This window comes from Anguilla anguilla, chromosome 8, assembly GCF_013347855.1.
Source record: "Anguilla anguilla isolate fAngAng1 chromosome 8, fAngAng1.pri, whole genome shotgun sequence".
NCBI classification, from domain to species: domain Eukaryota; kingdom Metazoa; phylum Chordata; class Actinopteri; order Anguilliformes; family Anguillidae; genus Anguilla; species Anguilla anguilla.
The window spans coordinates 31,887,958-31,907,489 of NC_049208.1; the positions used below are offsets into that span (position 1 = coordinate 31,887,958).

At 40.7% G+C, this 19,532-nt stretch overlaps 2 long non-coding RNA genes across 2 annotated transcripts; both read left to right on the forward strand.

Annotated features, from left to right (window-relative positions):
* Positions 1-10,065: 10,065 nt before the first annotated feature.
* LOC118234155 lies at positions 10,066-11,973 on the forward strand. The gene is made up of 2 exons (XR_004766630.1): positions 10,066-10,319; positions 10,727-11,973. It is a non-coding gene; the product is annotated as an uncharacterized LOC118234155 (long non-coding RNA).
* Positions 11,974-12,813: 840 nt separating this feature from the next.
* Positions 12,814-18,152, forward strand: LOC118234154. Its single transcript, XR_004766629.1, has 2 exons — positions 12,814-17,159; positions 17,761-18,152. It is a non-coding gene; the product is annotated as an uncharacterized LOC118234154 (long non-coding RNA).
* The last annotated feature ends 1,380 nt before the right edge of the window (positions 18,153-19,532 follow it).

Consider the following 19,532-nt stretch of genomic DNA (forward strand, 5'->3'; position numbering starts at 1 on the left):
TTGGCACAACTCTGGTCCTCATATTGACAAACACCAGTAACTGACTCCAAAGGCAATCAAAAGCCTAGAATCAATAATAGATGCTGAAATATCTCTTATGCCAGCACTAAGGAAGCAATAAGGAACACCCGACAAATCAGAAATACCTGTGAATCCATTTGTCTGCATTCTACATGGTGAAACCAAAATGTATAAAAATACCTATTAATAAAGGCTGAGAATTATCACTTTAACCATGAGTGAATTGTTTGCTTACAAATCTAAAATTGAGAAGTACAAAGCCAAATCAAAAAAAAAATTAAGGAGCTCACTGTAGGTAATGGTCACATTTAACAATGCATCAGATGAAAAGTTGCAGAGTGACATAATCACCGCAAAATAGATCCTATTGGTAATTTTGACCCATTGCGATCATTTAGTTAATACGACGTAGGTATTGCAATCCTTTTGTAAAACTGGCCATAAGTATATTAAAATAAATTATGTGTAATATGTAATACTGGATAGGGGCAAGCAAATAATATTTTGCACCTAAATTATATGCAACTGTACAAATGCTGTTACACAGCATACAAAAGTCACACAAACATTGCATTTGTAACAGTCATCATTAAGTGGCATGCAGTTTAAAAAACATTGGCTAAGAAAATGAATGAACTCTGTGGAAACAATGAGATCATGTGAAACCTGAACAGTTACTTATTTTGATTGAAAACTATAAATATGATGCTCAAACACTGTCATTCTAGATTGCTTTGTTCTTGAGGGACCTACCTGTTAAAACACCTATCTGCCACAGTGGCGGTGGGTTGTCAATCACTCACAGATTCCCCATGCCACACATTTACAATGATTAGTGTTCTGCATGTACACAGCCTGAGAAGAGAAGGGTATCAAAGGGACCAAGGTTTCAACCCTGAGATTTGCATAATTCTGAGGCGTGACTAAAGCAAATACAATCTGTCAGCACACATTATGATGCTCTCAGACCGCCTTGCTCATGTACCTCAGTGGCTACACCCAGTGTCAAGGGGCTATGTATTGAATCATTCGCGACTGAAGCAGTCAGTCTCAAGCAAAACCTGACAGGAATGGTTTTTTTTTCTTCCTCCAAGCTTGGCAACGGCTACTTGAATTGGCCAAATACATCTAGTCCATTTCCTAAGGGGAAGGGTGCAAATGGGCTCTATCAAGATTAGCAGGAGCTAAAACCTAGTAAATGCAGCCTCCCAGGACTAAGGTTGTGTGTAGCTATAATATAAAAAGTAAAGTACTGAATGTCAAGTACTGTAGACAGAAAGTGAAACAGGCATTGGGTTAAACTAAAGCTAATAGCAGTAAGGTCAGTTAAATCAAAGATAAAGCAACCCAACAAGGAAATGCGGTTAAAAAAAGGCTTAATCATTTACCACCATTTATTGTGATATGCAAACCGTGAACATGAAGCGTTGACAGTGGGTAACATATATGCACCAACCGTTGTCTCAAAAACAGTATGCAGATGGTTTTACAAAAATTATTTGGTTAGTCTCTTTATTAAAGTTTAACCATGTGCAAATTAGACTGAAAATAGGTAACTATTTGAACACGGAAAGCATAATTATATGTTGAAAAATGTACACAAGAACTCATGTAAAAAAGACAAAAGTGATGAGTTTGACTATTGAATCTAGACCTGTGTGCATGACGTGCTAATAATACTGTTGTTGTAAACATGATGGGGATGCATATGCCACTGTTTATAGGTATTAATGCTGATTACCATAACATAATATACTGTAATGGGAGGCTTTCATAAGCTGAAAAGACTATGATGACACACCTCCACCAAAATAACCCTGTAGTATTCCAGATTTTCACAGTACATTGCAATAACATTACTGTACACAATCAAGTGCCCATTTCTGCTCTCAAGCAAGAGGGAATTAAAGAGAATTAAGAGAATTATTATTTTTTCCATAAAAAGACAACACTGGGAAAAATCCATCCATACTTCTGGGAAGCAAGCAAATATTTGGCATGAATTAGATACAGTTAGCATTAGCAAACTCGGTACCACGTTATACCAAGAGATTTCCTTCGTGCATGTGTTATCAACACACTGGAGTGTCTCTAAAGGCACTTTGTGTTCTGTGTGCTTTGTGTTCTCTACAGTTTTGAGAATGTTGCGAAAGAGCACTATAAATCTTACTATCACACTGCTTGTGGAACACAGCGAAAACAAGGATGTTAAAAGGGACAGCCCGAGACTCTGTGAATCAAACTACCCAGCATATTTGAAATTTACTCAATAAAGCAGGTTTCTTTCCCCCAAATTGCCCCCCCCCCCCCCTTCCCCCACCACCTGCCGAACTTGCACCCTTCGTTAAACTGCTAATTTCACTGGCTCTCAGGCAGTAACGGCCATGTACAATGGGCCTCTTGTGTGGGTCTGTGAGATGGCTAATTTCCAGCTTAATTGTAAAACTGACCTGGAGAGACTCCAGAAATTCAAACTTATAACTGAACCCAACTGGTGTTCCCTCAACCTTATGAAAACATTCAGCGGGGTCTGAACTGAGCAGTCTCTATTGCATGTGCAGCACCCAGATTTTACAGGAGTTAGGTAATGTGTACTTAACTAAGCAAATGCCCTTGGAAAATAGAGGGCACATGGTAGTCTGGGAAAACACCACTGAGCATTTTTCTTCCTTGGAATGTTATTGGCTTGACCATAAAATCAGTATGATTTATTCTCATATAAGTAATGAAAGAGTTATCCCACTAAGACAGGGAACAAATCTTTCTAAAATGCTTCAAGAATCAAACGACACTAAATGCTATAAAAATAAATGCTATAATGAGTCCTGTGAAAATGCATGGCACACAAATAAATTATCCAAAAAATCATGAGATGATAGCAACAAAAATAATTTTAGAATAAAGAACAACAAAACAATAATAATGGATTGCATTAATGTAGTGGCTTTCATGGTCCCATAGCATTTCACAGTGGGGTGGAGGGAGGGCACCACCCATGTAAGTCGGCCTCAACACCCCCCCCCCCCCTTCCCCCAATCCTACTTTCCTTTCCACAAACCTAATCACTACTGCTTCAGTCACAGCCAGGTGCTGGTGTTTACATGCAACCTGCAATCACAGAGCACTCAGATAAGGCCCTCAGAAGGGAACAGGTGTCTATGTCAAATCAATATTCCTGACACAAGGCCCAGAAGGCAGGTCAGAAACATGAAACACAAATTAAAATGTTTAGGCCTTTCCCTGCCACAATACAACAAGTACGCCAGTTTGCTTCTCTAAGTGACTATCAACTACCTTTCCCCTATCCTGTATGAGCAATAGGCCACACCTCTTTGGGGACTGGGCTATAGGTCAGGAATCATGGCTCTGCTGGATGACCTTGAACTCTGAGATCTCTGAAGTTCTTCTGAATCCTGTCTTCTACTAACTGTCCTACTAAAGCTGTGGACACAAATAACATATTTTACCAATAGCAAGTGGCTATGAAAAGATTACGCAGCGCACATTTAACAACTGACATTTGCAGATTTTCTGTTGGTCTTGTTGCGCACGCATAACGACAGCTGTCTTTGAGGAACATGATTTTTCATGGTACACCTGCACACATGCACCTGAAAAGTAAACTTGGAGCCAATACAGCTGGCAACTTTGTGTTGTGATTAGCACATAAAAAAAAAAAAAAAAATTTTAGTTGACATTATGCAGGCACGCATGAGTCTGCTACAAATGCACAGGTCGCTCCTTATTTTTAGCACTCCAGAAAACGTGTATTTAGCTCGACTGATGTTAGATTTTTTACATTTATTTCTGTATATTCCCACCTTCTTCCTCTGTTGCAAATTGACTTTTCATTGGCCGTTGAAAATTTCTGTTGTGATTTGAGTCTTTGACAAGCACAAACCACAGGATTATGCAAACACCAGACCCGATAAAATCAAACATGTTTGACTTAATCGTGCCGACTGGAATCGTATGAGACAGATTTGAGTCTTTCACTCCCACACACATAACAATTACAACTGTGACAAAACAGCACGATTATCCTTGACTGCCACAGACTCAGCCCAATCTCAAACTGCTGTGAAATCGAGCTTGAAAATTGTGCAATGTGTCCCAAGCATGAGATCTTTACCTTCATAGTACCATCCAAAATAATGGCAGAACATCCCACAAAACAGTGCCTTTCTTCGACAAGATAATGTCTATACAACACTTGAATGACAGTGCTGGTAAATTGAGGTAGTGTAAGAGGATCATGTGAGGTTTGTGTTCGATTTTTTTCAGATTTATATGGAAAATGCCAGAGGGAGTGTGGGTGGAGAAAAAACTAACAAACTTTTTCAAATTTCTTGTTTAGGTTAATTACACACAGCATCAATTACAACACACTCTGCTAAAACAATTTACAATCATTAAATTCAAAGACATATTGTTTTTCTTGATTTGGCTCTGTACTCAACCATTTTAGATTGGTGATAAAATAGTTCACATGTGGTTAAACTTTCATTAAAGGGCATTTTTATTCATTTTAGTTTCACTAAGTAAAAATTATAGTACATTTTATTCATAATCCACCCATTTCAGGGCACCATTGGTGTTTAGTCAGGTGGGTTTAATTGCTTCCTTATTGGTATAAGGTATAAGAGAGCTTTCAGTATCAAGTCTTGGTTGTAGGCTTTTGATTGCCTTTGGTCTCTGTTTGCGTTAGTCAACACGAGGACCAGAGTTGTGCCATTGAAAGTCAAGTAAGCCATAATGAGGCTGAAAAATAAGAAGAAAAATACAGTTAGAGACATAGGCCAAACCTTAAGCTGTTTTGTGCACCATTAAGAAGAAAAAGAGCAACAAAGACATCAGTAATAGCAAAGGGCCTGGTAGGCCAAGGAAGACCTCTACAGCTGCTATAGATGACCAAAGAATTTTAACCATAATGGAAAAAACCCCTCAAACAACAATCTGACAGGTCAGAAAGACTCTTCAGGAGACAGGCATGGATGTGTCATCGACTAATGGAAGACTTCAAGAACCAAAAAACAGAGGCTACATTGCAAGATGCAAATCACTAGTTAGCGGCAAAAACAGGACGGCCAAGCTTGTGGACAGATGAGACCAAAATTGACTTCAAAGTGATGATAAGAGCGCAGTGTGGAGGCCAAAACCATATCACCCCACCTCATCGGTGAAACATGATGGTGGGGGTTGTTATGGTTTGTGCATGCATGGCTGCCTCAGGTACTTGCTCACTTGTCTTCATTGATAATGTAACTACTGATGGCAGCAGCAGAATGGATTCTAAAGTGAACAAAAGCATCTTATCTTATCTGCTCAAGTTCAGAAGAATGGCTCCAAACTCAATGGACAGCATTTCATCGTACAGAAAGACAATGCTCCAAAACATACTGCTAAAGCAACAAAGGAATTTTTCAAAGCCAAAAACAGGAACATTCTTGACTAACCAAGTCATTCACTCTATCTGAATTCAATTGAACATGCGTTTCATATGGTGAAGAAAAAACTTAAGGCTACTAGCCCTCGAAACAAGCAGGAGCTGAAGATGGCTGCAGTACAGGCCTGTCAGAGCATCACCAGAGAAGATACTCAGCACCTGGTGATGTTTTGGGTCACAAAGACATGCAACGATTTCAAGCAGTCATTACATGCAAAGGATATGCTACAAACATGACTACTTTCATTTGCATAACAGTAATACATTCCAAACATTATGGTGCCCAGAAATGTATACAAAGTACTGTAATTTCTACACTGTGAAACCAACGTGTATAAAAATAACCTTTAATAAAAGCTGAGAATTACAACTCTAACCACATGTGAACGGTTTTATCACAAATCTAAACATTAACGAGCTCACTGTATATTTCCTGATCTGTAAATTTATGTTTTTTTTTCTTGTGGTTGCCGTGCTTTTTTTCCCCTGGTTTTTCCCTGTCCATTTTTTAGCACATTGTAATCGGGATGTGTAAGCATCCCATGTTGTTTCTGACCATTTTTATTGGTGTCTCCTACTGCAAAATTGCAAATGAGGGCATTGAATGCATTTCTTTGCGTGAATAGAACCAGTCTTTGTAAATCGGTCATTAATGTGCATATGACCTCAAGATATATCCATTGTTAAAGTGTCGGCATCTATGACAGAGCCACACTATAGCAAATGTTTTGCACTGCGACTATTTCCTTAGTAAATCTAGCCCTTACTTTCTTCAGGTAAAGAGCCTCGCTTAGTATTATAACAGTACTACCCAACCTGGGATTTGCTCCTGTTGCTGAGCACCAGACCAATGTGTTAACCACTTCACCACAAGTCTGAAATCATTTTGCAGTAAAATGTAGCAACAACCACTTTTCATGAAGACATAGAAAGTTTCCTTCCTATATATCTGACTAATTACAGTGATATACTCATTGTTATGGGCATTAAATGTTTATAAGCAGCCACATCGTGAAATTATTGTGTTTATGATAGTAGTAGACAACAGCACTAATCAAGTATTCTTCAAGACAGCTTATGGCATTAACTGTTACTTATACCTTTCAGACTTTCTAATGACTGCATGAAAACATTAATGTTTAGGTATGTATGAAGCTTCAAAGCTAATAAACTGGGAAATAAGCCAATTCATTAATGTATGTGTTCCTTAATGCAATTTGCTATAGGAAAGCCCCACTTTATTACAAATCTAAAACTGTGGAGTACAGAGCCAAATCAAGGAAAACAATATGTTTTTGTCCAATACATTATGGAGTTTGCTGTATGTGATTCAGCACATGACCTAAGCCATTACTACGTTGTAAAAGGTTACAATGTAATTGAACATGCTGCAATTAGTCTCAAAGACTCACACTTGGCATGTAAAATGTGTTCAAATGGGAAAGAGAAAAGAAAAGCTTAATAAATTGAGAAAGTAGCAATGCAGGGCAACTATTGTGCTTAAAACCTTTATGCATATGTGCTGGAAAGCCCTAGTCTGCTACAGACATGGGTCATATGAGTGCTACAGACATGGGTCATATGAGTTTTGCTGATGCAGATCAAAAATGTCAAAAATAAGGAAACGTCTCCCAAACCCATTCTTCAGGATTTACAAAGACCATTTACACCAATACAACCACAATGACAGTTTGTGTGGCCTCATATTAATCTCTTCATCACAACTGAACGAAATATATTTAGTTATTAGTATTACAAATTTTAGAGTTCTACAATAAATCTGATAAAGTTTACTGGTCGTGAAAAATTTGACCATCCTGGAAATTATATCCTTTCCCCATATCTACAGGACAATACATAACTCAGTGGCACTACTGGAGAGATCACAGCACTATAAAGCAGGTGGTGTTGGCAAGGTGAGACAAGCTTTCCAGGTCAATTACAGGGACATATGGCCCATTAACGCCTGCTCCTAATCGGGACGCATGGGTGTGCTCAGGGCCGACCTTGGAGCTGAGTAATTGCTTATCACTCAGAGAGCTCTCTTCTCTGGGAGAGCATAAAAACAGGCCATTTCAAATGAGTTCCCCATTGGCCCACTTGTTTTGTAGTCACAATCATTAGTGACTGTGCAAACCATGCACACATGCACACATACACACACACACACACACACACACACCTAGGCCTACATACATTTCAGCATCTTTATTTGGCTTTGATTAGCCTGTACTATACAAAAATGATGCTAAAAATTTGCTTAAAAAAAAAACACGTACAGCAAACACTTATGTGTGGCAATGTGAAAACCTATTTTTAACGTGGATAAAAGTTAATCTCAATGGCCAAAGGTACACAAAGAAGCCTTTTCTTCCGGGTGCTAATATTATCAACCTGAGGGAAGCTTTGGATCCTCTGTGGGCCCCCTGTTACTATTTTGACTCGGGGAACAGAGAAGTACCTGTCTGCTCATAGCCGGAAGGTCTCTCCTCAGGTGCTAGGTGACTGTGACTGTGATCTTTGTGTTGCCTGGGTCAGAGGCAGCCTGGGCACTTCTGTAGACCCAACATGGCTTCCAGCAGAGGTGAATTAGCACAGGCAGCGCACACAGACTGGCTGACCTACATCAGCCGCAGTCCTGTCTGGAAGTGGAGAGAGCAGCCGACTGGCAGAGCCCCTCACTCACTCACTCACCCCTAGCCATCCTGCAGAGCGTCTCCAGGACAGCAGGCTCCTGGCGGACCACAATGGGGCACAATAATGTGCCTCCAGAGCTCTCTCATTGCCTCATTATTGGATCTCACAGCCCCTCCCAGAAACTTTCCTTGGTTTGAGTGATGGCGTGAGAATGCAAAAATATTAGTAGCTACCAGTACCAAAATTTATTCAAATTTAGCATTCTGAGTTTTGTGACAATACTGAGCTCAAGGAGAATGCAACTTGAGGTACATGGTCCATGGTTTTCTGTGGTTAATATACTGCACCATTGGTGGGAGTGTTGAGTAGTATGGGCTTCGCTGTTTCTGGGTCAAGCCTTTTTTTGTTTTGCACATGTGCATGCATCACTTGTGAAATGAATCTCCCTATAAGAAGGTGAGCCAAATGTCCTCTTGGAGAGTTGCCCTGCAATTACTGCAAGAACGAGAAGAAAGAGAAGTGGAGTGTTGGAAAAATGGGAAGCGATTCAGGTTTGAGTGTGCTGGATGACTTAAGGGTAAGCAGCAATTGAAAGATAGCTGCGCAAGTTGTTCGAACTGGAATGACCTTTCCGAGGAAGAATACAACCAGTCCTCACTTTTGAGACATAATGTTCCAGACTGGTAGAAATTTGGAGAAAAAGAGGGAGCAGGAGAGAGAACAGGGGAGAGATACACTGAGAGAGAGGAAGATCAAGAGAGAGAGAGAGGGGGGAAAGAGAACAGAGAAGAAAAGCAAAGGAGAGAGACAGAGTGAAAGTGAGAGCGAGGAGAGAGGGAGAGAGAGAGAGGCAGGGAAAGAGACAAAGCAAGTGAGAGGATGGAGAGAGAGGGAGAGAGATAAAGGGAGAGCGAGAGCCAGATAGAAAGACTTCTGGGTCCTCTCACTCTGTCTCGTCCCTCTGTTTCGGATGATAAATCGACGTCGATGCTCGGCGGTCAGTGAAGTGGTCGTGCGGGGCTTTCTCCTCTCGCCGGAAGGTGAAGTTTTCCCTGGAAGCGCGTCTCTGCTGCAGTCGGCTGAGGACAGAGAGTGATAGCACTGTGCTACGGCAGACTGCTGTGTCACGGAGCTGCTGCCTTCCACAGTTTGCAACTGGCAGAGTTCTGCCGGCTGCCGCTTTCCAGTCGCATTGCAGCAAGACCGACGTGGGGAGAGGAAGACACAGAGCTGCGCGGACATTTTTTTGGGGGGAGTCCGCCATCGGAATAAAGTGCCCTTCTTTTTTACTTCGAATGTATATTCGGTCTGAGCTGCTTGCCAATGACGGAAATTACTCCTGTGTGGAAAATACCAGCCTAACAAAAAAAAAGAAGAGAACAAAAAATTTGGATTTACTCTTTGGAATAAAACGAATGCGGTGCATATCATGGCGGGGCGTTCCGAATGTCCTTTCTGACTTACGAGGAAACTACTTTGCCTGTGTTTCAGGGCTTATACTGCACAGCGAAGCAAGAAACGGAGCAGTACCTGTTCTGCTCACAGCCAGAAGGTCTCTCCTCCCCGCAGGCGCTAGGTGACTGTGGCCTGTCCCAGCTCTCCCTCCCGCCTGGCACCACTAGCCTGTTGTTGCCATGCCTGGGTCAGAGGCAGCCTGGGCGCTTCTGCAGACCCAACATGGCTTCCAGCGGAGGTGAATTAGCACAGGCTGCGCACACAGACTGGCTGACCTACATCAGCCGCAGTCCTGTCTGGAAGTGGAGAGAGCAGCCGACTGGCAGTGCCCCTCACTCACTCACCCGTAGTCATCCTGCGCAGAGTCCTCAGGACAGCAGGCTCCTGTCCGTCTGCAACGGGGCGCAATAATTTGCCATTTGCCTTCGTTCGTGGTCTCTGACCGCCTCTAGAGTCCAGATCTCCAGTTGCCTTATTTCCCTCCTGCCCCCCCCCCCCCCCCCCCACCCCCCAGCCTTCCAACACCACCCTGTGCAGCGGTTATCAATCACGCCGGCTGTATTGCATTTTCATTGTGGATTAGCCCGTCTGCGACACTGCTCTTATCTCTCTGCACTGGGGAAAGTGTGAGGCGCTCTCTCTATCAGCAGGGCTTAGCCGGCGCTGTCTGCTCAAAGCTGTGCAGGCGAGGGCTGGAAAACCGCACACAACAAAGGGAGCAGCACAAAGCGCGCGCGTCTCGTCTTCCTGCTGGATTATGGTAAGAGCACCGCTTCTCTCCTGTTTCTGGGGCTGCTGCGCACAGAGAAGCGTGGACTGTCTGCCATGCATCTCGTGAACCCTCCCCCACCCCCCCCACCCCTCCACCCTCCTTTCCCCTTTCTCTTTATCTTTCAGGGGGGAGGGCGGGCCTGAGAATCAGGTGCGATGCGGCAGTCATGTCATTGCAATTCCTGCCAATCATGGACAGTAAAGCTGGGTCCCTTTAGGGACAAGCGACTGGAACTTGAAATAAGTCTCAAATCGACAGAATAATAATTTTTTTAAAGTAATACGGAAGGTGCAGAGCAGTAGTGGTAACTATTAGGATGAAAAAGATATATATATATATATATAAAAAGAAATGGATGTATATGTTGTCTATTTTTTTTTTTTGCCGGACCGAAGTATTGCAGGAAGCGTGCTGCTGGATTACCATCTCCCTCCTCTGGCACTCTGGGGACCTTCTTCTCCCCTCTGCAGTCCAAGAGTTCAGCATGATTCTCTCAGCTACAGAGAACTGCAAGGCTGTGTTGCAGATTGTATCCAGCAAAGGGGTAACGTGTCACTGAAGTTCTCAGCCAAAAATATTTTGTGCGTGTGGAGCGGAAGGGGAAGGGGGGGGGGGGGGGCTGCGGCAACGGGGTGTTTTATCATGGTTACATTAACTATGGCTGCTCGCTTTCTCACCTGTGGCACCGTCTCAACATCAGTGTGGAGCACGCGCAACACGCTTGTGTTGCTATGCATCTCTGTGTGAGGTGGTGGCTCTGGGCGCAATGACAGTTGTGAAGAAAAGCCTTTTTGAAAAAGATTGTGAGGTGGGGGGGTGGGGGGGCAATGCCAGGAACATAACAAACTGCAAGAGTGCGCACCGAGCAATAGATCAGTGCACAGAGAGCTAAATTCAGACGTCTCTTCCCCCACATAAAGAATCAGATCTCAGGGTTCTATTTCAAATGCAGCACGCATAAATAAATGCTGATCATAACCCGGGCCGTAGCCTTCCTACAATGTTCTGCATATTATGAGTTGTTTATTTTCTGCATCCTACCCAATGAGAATTGGTTATCAAATTTTATATTTCGACCATACCTGCTGGTTTCCATATATGTATATTCAATTCATATATTTATATATATTCATTCCTCAACCATAAATTTTCAAAATGCAAAATTTAAAATTTGATGGAAACATATATGTTAAATTACAGAATGCACAGAGCAAAATGTATAAAAGCAAGAACAAGATGTAAAATTAAATAAAGGAAAAAAATATGAGAGAAATAACAGATCACTTGACAGAATTCAGGATGGGTAGAGGAGTGTTAAATCATAATAACATCTAAAAAAAACAGACATTGTTTTACACTCCGTATTTCTTTTGAGTCTCTCTGAAGGGAGATGAGAAGACATGTCACAGTATTACAGAAAACCTGTCAACACAGGAGTGAAATATCACCGTGCAGGAAGTAGGGAGGTTTCACTGCAGTTTAGTAGCAGGAGTGTGCTTCCACACCAGGTCTGTTACACACAAAGGGACCACCTTAGTGGGTCAGGAGTGAGGCATTGCAGTTATTGGGTAAAAACAAAGCACTATGCTTTTCTCAAAAAGACATAAACCAATAAATAAATAAATGTTATAATATAATATAATGCAGGTGCTAAGCTCAATCACTTTTTGTTTCATTCCTATTTTTATGATTATAGGTATTGTGAGCTCTTGAGAGTGATGCTATGATGCTATTTTTATATCATTGTGCTTTGTACAAGCGATACAGTTGCTAATTGCACTGGTTTATGATGCAACTTGTTTCCCTTCGTAAAATGCATCTGTTTTTATTGTGTCAAAGAATCTGCTATAAACTGATGATGTCATAATTGATTTTCATTGATTTGGCTAATGCAGAGTATGAAATCAGTGAAAGTCTAACCATCTCATATGTGCCTGCATCCCAGATCTGCCATGGGAAAATGTAAACTTGCTGTAGAAAAACCTTATATGAATCAAGCCTCCAAAGGTTGGAATTAGTGAACTGAGCCGACGTCAAAGGTATCTCTGTCACCTTAGTCTCAGTGTGATCCTTTCAAGAATCAATTTCTTCTTCTTTGTCTTCTTCTTCTTCTTCTTCTTCTTCTAATAGTCATAATAACAATAACAATAATAATAATAAGGGCAGCATGGTGGTGCAGTGGGTAGCACTGTCACCTCACAGCAAGAAGGTTGTGGGTTCAAATCTCGGTTTGGGGTCTTTCTGTGTGGAGTTTGCATGTTCTCCCCGTGTCTGCGTGGGTTTCCTCTGGATACTCCGGTTTCCTCCCACAGTCCAAAGACATGCAGGTAGGCTGATTGGAGACTCTAAATTGCCCATAGGTATGAGTGTGTGAGTGAATGGTGTGCCCTGCAATAGATCGGTGGCCTGTCCAGGGTGTATTCCAGCCTCTCGCCCAATGTATTCTGGGATAGGCTCCAGCACCCCCCGCGACCATGCTCAGGATAAGCGGGTATAGATAATGGATGGATGGATGGATAATAATAATAATAATAATAAAAATTATTATTATTATTATTATTATTATTATTATTATTATAAGGATTTAGTAATTCTTGTGTGCCTAAAACCCAGACATCTATATTATCCAAGCACTCACATGATTTTCAAATATGGAATGAGAAATACAATCAAATATCCTCTGTTCCTCCCCCATCCCTCTATTTTGCTGCCCAGGTACCCATCCCCCTCTCACTGGGTCTCATCTGATTATACAGTCAGCATTCCCTGAATGAGAGATGCTATCTTGTGACTAAGATTGAGAAATGTGTGTATTTGCTGAGAGTCAGCCAACTATCTATATAAAACTGCTTCTGTTTAGTGCTGGTAGTGAGGGATCATGAATTGCATTATGGGTGAAGCTGGACCAATCATTGACTCAGATGCAGTTCTCAAAAGTCATGGTAAGTAACATATGACCTCACTCTGCTATCTCTATCTATCAATCTAATAAGCTGTGTTTGCTTCTCAGGTCACACAAAGCTTTGGACATGTATGTATAGTAACTGGCCAAACAATAATTAATGTTTAAGCAACATCTGCATGGATATAGTGTAATAACAGCATAGACCATATTCTTCTGTTTGTTTCATATTTAGGACCAGACTATTTCGTATATTAACATTTTTACATTAATTGTTTTCCATTTAGAGGTGATCTTACACTAAAGCTTCTATCTCCATACATTTTGCCATGCTTCTAATATTTTGTTTAACTTGGACAATTATTTTATTGCCAAATATTTACTGAAACTAAACCCTCTAGTCAACCAGTCTGAGACAGCTACTTCAACTTGGACAAGAGGAGCCAAGCTAAACAATCCTTCCCATATGTTTCAGAAACATAGAGTTCTCTGTCAGATCTTCCATTTTTGTATACAGTGGCTACTTTGTCTCTTCTTGAATACATTTCAAAAAGAGTTGTGGGTGGCATTCCTCCAAAGCCTCGTTTGTAAAAATCCTTCTGTTCTCAATTATTCTGAAATAACTTCAAATGTACAGTAGGAGCAACCCAAACCCCCAAGACCATGCAAACAGTTGCCCTGCCATGGCAAATATCAATCCCTTGAATGTTGCTGGCATTGAGGGCCAAATACCAGGATTGGAATTTGACAGAACTTCATTTTTTTAATTTAAATTAATTAATTAATTTTTGAACAAGCTCCTTTCCATAGATTTCTTGCATTGGGACCGATCCAAAATGAAAAGAGAAAAAAGTTTTACATTTTAACCTGGTTTTTTTAAGTGTCTCAATTGCTTCAATCCAATCATTCATAATGACTTTACTGCAGGCCAGTGGACCATAGATGTCTCCATTTGAACTTGATCATATTTTATTATTATTATATATATTTTTTAAATGTTTACTTTCACTGAGCTATTTCTAAATTAAAAGCTATCTACCTTGCAAAATCAAGCTACAGAACAAACAAGGCTACTTACCTATTCAGCAATCTGACATTAACTAAAATAATGCACCATGAAATTAGCAACAGCCTAGCTGTGTGTCTATGATCAGCTGACGGTAGCTTGTTCAACACATTCATGAAAGATCTGTCATGAAAACAGAAAGATAACAAGGAAAGTTGTTTTTTTGTATGTGCTCCATTCACATTGAGCAGGCAGGTTAAAACTAAAAAAAATTTCCAAGGGCTTTTGGTAATAATGTTCATATTAAAAAAATGTCCCAAGTCTTGATGAATTCACTCACAGCTAATTAATAATATTGTCGTTCCTTTATTATTCTCTCCGGCTATGTATGTGCAGCACGATATGTTGCTCCAACATATCGTGTACATATCTGTACATCTTATTTCTTATTTCTAATAACATGACATATTTACATCATGTGCCTGAGATGAAGCACAGCAGCTAATTTCTACAGCAGGTAATCTCCTTCTTATTTCCCCTGGGTGATTCATTTCAAATCCTAGTGAAGTTAATTTGCCTCAGTTTCACCTGGAATGAAATGACAATGACACAAAGCATGTCTTCATTCAAATTATATTTATTTTTGCTGTTTCTAGTAATGTACTGTACATCTAAGCGCATTAAACCACTTCTTTCTCAGTTCATTGTGTAGTTTTATGTTACTCCTCATACAAATTCATTCATAAGATTTCTACCTTACACTGTACATATGAACTGGTACATGACAAGCTTATTTACTACAAGGTCATGTTCTTCAATAGCAAAAAGAATCTTTTTTTATGGACTAGTGGCAATAACATGTAGTTTCCAATGCACATAATCACAGTGTTAAGGCTTCTGTGTTACCATGTAAACAGGCTATACTATTCATGCCGAGCGACTTACACAACATTTACATAGCATTTACTTTGCATCCATTTATACAGCTGGATACTCAAGCAATGCAGGTTATGTACATTGCTCAAGGGTACAACGGCAGTGTCCTACCTGGGAATTGAACCTGTGACCTTTAGTTTATAAGACCAGCTCCTTGCCCATTATACTACACTGCCCATGTGTAAATATGGTATTTTCATAAAATATACTCACTCCTTTAAATCTTAATAAAACCGTATTGTCTTAAAAAAAAATGAATACTCCGTATAGCACAAACTACCTGAAAGTATGGCACAAAAACTGTAACATTTTCTCTTCACTGGATATCGATGTACTTCCCTAGCTTGCACCATGTTTTAGAATCCCGAGACAGAAATGGGTCTAAAAAGCCTGCTCTGAACTCTCAGTCATCTCTTCTGTTATGTGTATGTAAATAACAGGATGAAATTAAATCTGATTGTGATTGTTCCAGACAGTCTCAATCTGCACAGGAGTGATACTGCTGTGTGTGGTGGGTGTTTATATGCATATATGTACTCACCAAAAAGAGAGAAAAAAAGCATCCCCTGATCCTGTTTAAAATGCAGAACTTGTTTAATGATTGCCTTGGCTCACAGCCCCAAACGGTATAAAGCCCATAGCAACAGCTAATACAGAAGCCAATTCTCAAGAGGCTTAAAAAATGGATTTTGTTCAACTCTCATTACACATTTTGTCACTTGAAAGTGCTGGGTGTACCTGTTGGGAACATTTCTAAACCTAGTGTGTAGATGGATTATTTTATGTGAAGCAGCCAATTTTCTGTCTTACCAGGCCATTGTATTTGTGAGTTTTGGAATTACCAATATGGAAAAAAATTGTTGATATAAATACAAATATTCCACGGTTGGACATGCTGACAACAGAATTAGTTCTCAAACAGTGCAGGCATTAACGCTGCGCTCTCACTCCAGTACTGAAGTTGCACAACATAGTTCTGTAATCTCTCTCTCTCTGTATGAATCACACTTCCCTCTCACTTCCCTGGCTGCCAAATGATAAACACGACAAGCGCCTGTGCCGCTGATGGACTGCACAAAATTATCTTGTAGAATACAACAACAGGTTGACTCCTCAGGGAAGAGAGAGAATGTGTGAGAGAGAGGGAGAGAGAGGGAGGGGGAGAGAGAGAGAGAGAGAGAGAGAGAGAGAGAGACGCACACACTTTGAGAACTAGTCTGGATTCTTTCACACTTCTCAGTTTACACTTATCATGCATCAAGTGTCCTGACAGCGTCACAGCCATTTCGTCCCAGATGGTCTTATTATAAAACTGTTGTCATTATTACCTGAGCCCTGAAGGCTTGCTGGAAGAACTTCAGACAGAGGCATGCTTGGTGCACTGGTGTAATAGAGAGGGGTGATATCATTGGGGGCTTCTGTTGGAGTGGCATGACTGACTAACACAACACATGCCAAATGGAGATAATTCATGCAAAAGCTTCACACTGGTAGCTTTATAAAAAATCTGTGTGCTGGTTTATAAGAATGAAATACTGTTTTCAGAGTGTTTTGTTATTATTATTATTATTATTATTATTATTATTATTTATTGGTGTGATGCTACTGCTGTGAACTTTTTTGTTTTTATTTTAATTCATACACTTCTAATTATTCATATTGTCAATCTCTTCTAGTGCTTAGGGAAAGTCTCAGTGAAGGCCAAGGTAATATTTACACAAGCTAAGAACCTGCAAGCATGGAGCACATTAGCATTACAATGAAACAGTGACAAAATACTCTAGTAGATATGCCACCGTTTGACTTGTACACGCAGCAAGTGCACTGGCTCAAGAAATGTGACAACACTGCAACTGTTTTTTCCCCACCAATCACTACTGTGGACCCACGTGGAGTAGGGTTTGAAGATATTACCTCTGGACCTGAGACTCAGCAAGAGCTGAAATCCAGGTGGGAGTCTGCTGCTGCCACATCCTTAAGCAAGGTACAGTAAAAGTTCAGATGAATGGGTTACAACAGACGCAAGACGTAATAATTTAAGCGTCATAAATTGCCTGGGATAAGGGCACCTTCTGAGCCAATGAATAATGTAATGCCTGTTCATTCCACCACATTTGGTAACCTTGCAGTGCATTTCTTAGGAAGCACTGCTTTGCTTTGACACACACATACACACACGCACACACAGCTGTCCTCTATGTGTACAGAGGGTAGAGGTTTACAGTTCCCAGCTTTGTGCACGCGTACGCTTGTGCAATATTAACTGAGCCCTAACAAAACACCGTACTGTCCTGGAGGAGCATAAGCATTTCAAAGAACTGCTGCTTTTTAACTCTACCGGGGGGAAAAGGGAGAAAAGTTCTCCAAAGCTACATTTACATCTGAACTCTCCCTGACCTATTTCACTCTAATACACTGGTATAAAGGGGGGAAAGAACTTTAAGGTGCTTTAATGGAGTTGCAGAGTTTTAGACCAAACCATATCAGGCGGGGAGGGAAGAGTCCGGCTGGAATTGCGCGACGTGTCAATCGCCCTTGGAGCGTTTCAGTTTTAATTGGTCTTCTGCCTTTTGTTCCCACAACAGCGTCTGTAAAAAGTGACTCGCCGAGCTCCGACGTCGCACCCGACTCCTCAAGGTGACCCACGGTCTCACTCGCTACTTTTATCATGCTCGGCACACTTGTCTATTCCAACACAGGCTGCCAAAACTCTCCTTTTTCATCTTTGAAAAATTCAGGCGAGCAAAGCTGGAAACAGCTTAAATGATTGGACAATGTACCGATGATGCATCCTCTAACGCCTCTCAGAAGGATTCACACGAACTGAATTTTGTCAGTGAGACCGTTCAGGAATGGTCCCTGCTGATGATGAAAACAATTATACGCTTCCCTGGTGACCTCACAATGACTGACACTTCCTGTAAATATTCACTGCACACTAATATGAAGGTACAAAAATAAAAGATAAATGAACAAATACAATGTCTGGTGGACCCCTTTAATAGCTAACGTTCAGCTTTTACTTGAGGAATTTTTTATATGACTTGAGCAAGTGAAAAGCAAAACACTACCTGGTGTTAACACGCCAAAAAACATGCATTTAAACAGAATTTCATTTAATTGTGGTCTGTATTGAAAAACTGACACCCCTTAAACACAGAATAAGGGAGACAAATCCATTCACAGAGATGGAGAGATGGGGGAAAAAACTGTGTGTACAGAGTGCCCCCCTCTAGTCAGCCATCTCAATCATTATTCTCACCCACTTGATGTGTTTGTTAAAAATTGATGCCCAATGACAAAATGCACAATGATGATAACATCCTTCATCCTTCAAACATTTTGACACACTTCAAGCCTTATCCTCTCACTGTTTTGTCTTTGATGCCTAAATCCAACCGATATGTTCTATTGTTAATTGTTCCAAAGTTTGAGTCTGGGAATTAGCTGGGAATTGAGAGCTTTTAAAGTAAATTAACAATTTGTATTTATCTAGCTAAATGTGTATTTAGCTGAACAAACACCTACTGACCCAGCTTAAAAGCCAATAAATATTACCTTAGAAAAAAAAATTCAAGAATGCCATGGTGAATCTGTGAATGCTGACATCACCAAAGAAAGACTGATGTTAGCTTCTCTACCATTACCAATACCATGTACCAAAATACTTTAACTTCAAGATACCCTTGCCATTCTAAACAGGGATGTGTTTGCTAAGATGCTTCAGTTGGGAATGCAGTATTTCAAGTATAAAAGTGAAAATAGGATATTCATTAAATCAAAAAAATTTCCACCACAGTCCCTTCAATTTTAAGACGACTCTATTCAAATCAAAATAAAAAATAAATACAAATAAAAACAAAAAGACCATAGTCAAACCTGTTCAAACATCTCTTTCTGATATACTGTACCCACATGCAGAAAAAGAGAGGGAAAAAAATAATACTTTGGATTACATCCCCGTGGAGCCCCTCTGGAGGTTTCGTAATCCCCACCTCAGCCTTACTGAAAGGGGCTACCGCCGAGGCCGAGACCTGTTTACAGGTATGATTCCTTCAGGGACCCTGAAACTGAGTTCTGTTCTGTGCCTGTCTAAAACAAAACTGTGCCATCTTTTATTCTGGAGCATTGCCGCCCCCCTGCACACACACACATACGCACACACACGAAACACACGCACACACACACCAACACACACACACTTTCACAGAAACCTGCACACAGAATTGCCAAAGTTGACATTATGTGGAACAATCTCACCGCCAGTTACTTAGCAACACGTTTAATGAAGCCATGTAAGAAATATGAAGTGCATTTGCGATTTAGGCTTAATAACACAGAAGATAAGGTCAAATAT